Source organism: Triticum dicoccoides, chromosome 2A (genome assembly GCF_002162155.2).
Source record: "Triticum dicoccoides isolate Atlit2015 ecotype Zavitan chromosome 2A, WEW_v2.0, whole genome shotgun sequence".
NCBI lineage: Eukaryota > Viridiplantae > Streptophyta > Magnoliopsida > Poales > Poaceae > Triticum > Triticum dicoccoides.
This window is the reverse complement of record NC_041382.1, coordinates 786,002,299-786,006,623: the sequence shown is the minus strand read 5'-3', so window position 1 is coordinate 786,006,623 and position 4,325 is coordinate 786,002,299.

Genomic DNA, 4,325 nt, shown 5'->3' with positions numbered 1-4,325 from the left:
GATCTCGATTGTTTCATAAACTCCAGAAAATAACGTCCAACTATGTATGGCAGAGTTTAACTCTTGTGTCAAGATAAAATTGAAGGTAATTACTTCAGTTTTTTGTTTTGACAAAGTGTTCCTTCGGTTCAAAAGAATTGTTTCTTATGGTTACAATACATGTTCAATTATAGCTTTAATATTTTCCTTTTTTTGTGTAACCACTTGGAAAGTATATATATAGAACATTAAAGCCCAAGAATAACCGGAAAGCCCAGCCCACAAACAAAGAGATTAGGTTAACAACGACGTGGGACTTCGTTACTAATAGCCTGTTAGTGGATCGGTCTATTCGCTATGAGGAAGGCCTTGACGAGTGATCTATTTGTCCGTATGACAGTCACCCTATGGGCTATTTGGGCAGCAAGAAGAAAGGCCATCTATGAGGACATATTTCAGAGTCCGTTCTCGACCCACTGCTTTGTCAACTCATTTTTGAATGATATTGAAATAGTGAAGAAACCGGATAGTGTTGCAGTGAACTCAGCACCCGTGCGACCGTCACATTGGATCCAACCTCCTCCTGGCATGATGAAAGTGAATGTTGATGCGGCTACTAGGCGAAGATTGAGCTTTGGGGCGGTTGCTGCAGTCTGTAGGAACTGGGAGGGAGCTTATCTCGGAGCGTCAGTAATTTTGTTCAAAGGTATCTCTGACCAAGCAACCCTAGAAGCGTTGGCAGTCCGGAAATCAATGGCACTAGGACAAGACCTCCACCTGCAGGCGATTCATGTTGCAACTGATTGCAAAGGTATTATAGATGACATCAGTCAGAAGAGTAGCCCTGGCTATGGTGCTATTATACATGAGATCATAGATTACACTCGTAGTTTTTAGTCATGCAATATTGTGCGCATGAATTTAGGAGCTCGAATTTCGAGGCTCACAATCTAGCGAAGCATGCTTTGAAACTGGGGGCCGGCCGCCATGTCTGGCTAGGCAACCCTGGTGAACTTCAGTTCGTCCCTGTAAATGCGGTGACGGTTTAATAAAAGCTTCGTTGATTGTCTAAAAAAAACTTCACTCCGAGTGGTCGTTGACCTGCGAGGCTCATCCCCTCTTCCTCCTTCAGTAGTAGATCTGAATTCCCATCGCTTTCACTCGGCATCGTTTCGTCTCATCGGAGGGCGGCCTGTCTAGGTAAAGCAGTACAGTAGTAGATCTTGTCTCGTCTCATCGTCTCGGGGGCTGGGATGTGTATATGCTAGCTAGGTTGGTTTGCAATTTGCAAATGGGGATCCTCCGTCTTCTAGTACATGGTGCATGTGGAAGCGTGCATGCGATTGTCCCAAGTAGATTTGATTTAATAATATTTCAAGTATCAAACAAAAAAGAAAATTTATAATTAGCAAGGACAACATATTATCTTACATTTAAAAAATAATTCAAATGTAAAAAAGATAAGATCTATAAGAATGAAGAAGTGAAATAAAAGATAACATATTATCTTACATTTTGAAAATATTTCAAATATAAAGAATACAACAAATACTAGAATGAAGAAGTGAAATAAAACAGAACATTTTATCTTACAAACTAAAAATATTTCAAATATAATAAAGATAAGAAATATTAGAATGAAGAATTGAAATAAAACACACCATTTTAGTTTATATTTCGTAAATATTATCAATATAAAAAAGAGAACGAACAAATGAAATAAAACACAGCAGAATTTGGCATATTTTTTTAATTTTAGTAAACATGTTAGAAATAATATAGAAAAAAAGAGATTTGATTTTAAATATTAGAAATATAAAAAATAAAAGAAATTTTGGAGTTAAGAAGTGAAAAAAAGAGAGTAGCAAATTTAAGAATTTATAAAAGCTAATTATTTCTGCGCGCAAATAAGGCTGCCCTGGGCCAGCCCACCCGAATGGGGCCCAAGGCAGAGCCGCGCAGGGCACAGTCGTGGGGTGGTGGGAGTTTAGTCCCACCTCGCCAAGCGGGAGAGCGCCGCACCGGTTTATATAACCGGTTGCGACTCCCCTCTCAAGATCCTATCATATGCAGGCAGTACATTGCCTAACTCCTATCCCGTCTGCCCCATGGGGCCTATTAACAGTAGAGATATTCTGCACCACGGGCCTGCATCCTGGCCCATAACGGCTGGGTTCCTAGTCATATGCAGGCCGTGGTGTATGAATTCTCCTGCTCTGGTAGGTGGGCATTTTTTTTAGCATATTGCCATGTGTTTTGATCTTCAAATCACGTACTAAATTATACACATGCTCACTTGCCCTGCAATACACATTTTTTTTGAATATATGATAAGTTAATGTTTTGACCTTCAAATCACCTAATAAATTTTACACATGCTCACTTACATGTAATACACATGGCTATTAATTGGATTTCAAAAAAAAAATAAGACCGTGGTGTATGAATTCTCCTCCCAGATGCATGCCATGGTCATGGTAGGGTGTGCATAAAGTTTGGTATCATTTGGTGGGACCGGCAAGGAAAACCTCTTTCAGACTTGTCCTCCGGCAGATCCGAATGGTCCGGCTTGTACATGGTTCATGTGGAGGCATGCATGAGATGACCCCAACTTTTGGGACCATGTGGGCATGGTCAATGTGGTCCCCCAGGCAAGGTGTGCACGAATTCGAACACAATACACACGTTGCGTCACGTCGGGGCACTATTCTAGAGTTTTATCGCTGCAAAACCCCTACAAAATGCATGGAGTGTCGAAAATGAACGATATTTGCCATGCATGCTTGTCATGGTCGTCGTAGCGTGTGCATAAAGTTTGGTCTCAATTGATGAGACCGAGAAGAAAAACCTGCTTCTAGTATATGGTGCATATGGAGGCATACATGCGATTGTCCCAACTAGATTAGATTTAATAATATTTCATGTATCAAATAGAAAAGAAAATTTATAATTAGGAAGGACAATATATTATCTTACATTTAAAAAATAATTCAAATGTAAAAAAGATAAGATCTATTAGAATGAAGAAGTGAAATAAAAGATAACATATTATCTTACATTTTAAAAATATTTCAAATATAAAGAAGAAAACAAATATTAGAATAAAAAAGTGAAATAAAACAAAACATTTTATCTTACAAAGTAAAAATATTTTAAATATAATAAAGACAAGAAATATTAGAATGAAGAATTGAAATAAAACACACCGGCTGTTCTGCTGCTCTTTTGGTGTGTACTGTACTGCAAAGCTAGTTTTCCCTGTGAAACTTATGCTTTATAAAAGCAGGGCTGGAAGCCTATGTTCTCTAAAAAACTACCGCCAAGATCTGAGAGTGCTTAAATCTTCTGGAAAAACACAAAGTTTGTGGTGCCCCTTTTTGCTTCACGTGATGGCTTGCTGCACCTGCTTGTGGGTCTCTGCATTAGCTCTAGCTCGGCTGTAAAATAAAATTTATCTCCTTGTTAATTTGGGAGCAAAGCTTAGTGCGTCCTGAACATCGGGATGCTTCAACTGTGTTTTGTTCTGTTATTGTAACCACAGTCGAATCGGGCTGTGAGGTCGTTTGGAACCTGGTGTTTCTAGGTATGCGGAACAGTGGCTGTGTTTCTTTGGTCACAGCTGATAATTCATCCTACCCTCACTACTAAGAAAAGGGCTATAGCTAATATGGACATTAATGACGCACCATGTATGTGGTGCGTCACTGTTATATAGCAGTGGCGTACTAGATACAGGTGCGCCATTACTGTCCTAATTACTAATGACGCACCACACACATGGGCGCCACTACTAACAAATTTTTATTTTTTTATTTTTCTAAAACTAGTAATGGCGCACCAAGGCACGGTGCGCCATTACTAGTTTTAACTTGTAATGGCGCACCACACACTCTGTGCGCCGCTACTAACAATTTTTTTTACTTTTTTTAAAAACTAGTAATGGTGTGCGCCATTACTAGTTTTAACTAGTAATGGCGCATTGTCCCCTGGTGCGCCACTACTAACAAAAATTCACCAAATTCACCCCCCCCGACCGTCTTTTCAGTTTCAGAAAAAATAAAAGAAAATGATAGAAATGTCCAAAAAATAAAAGAAAATAAAATTCTCATGTGATATGTGGTCTAGTTGTTAGCAAAATTTAACATGAATTTTCGACTTTTTTGCAAAATCTCTCGAGAATTTGTAAAATGGGCATAACTTTTGCATACTAACTCCGATGAAAAAGTTTTTTATATGAAAAATCATCTACCCGAAAAGTTACATCCGATTTCAACGGGAGGAACCCCGTTGAACATTTTCAAAATCCCCAAAAACCTAACAGAAAAAAAGTTATGGGGCTTTCAAGA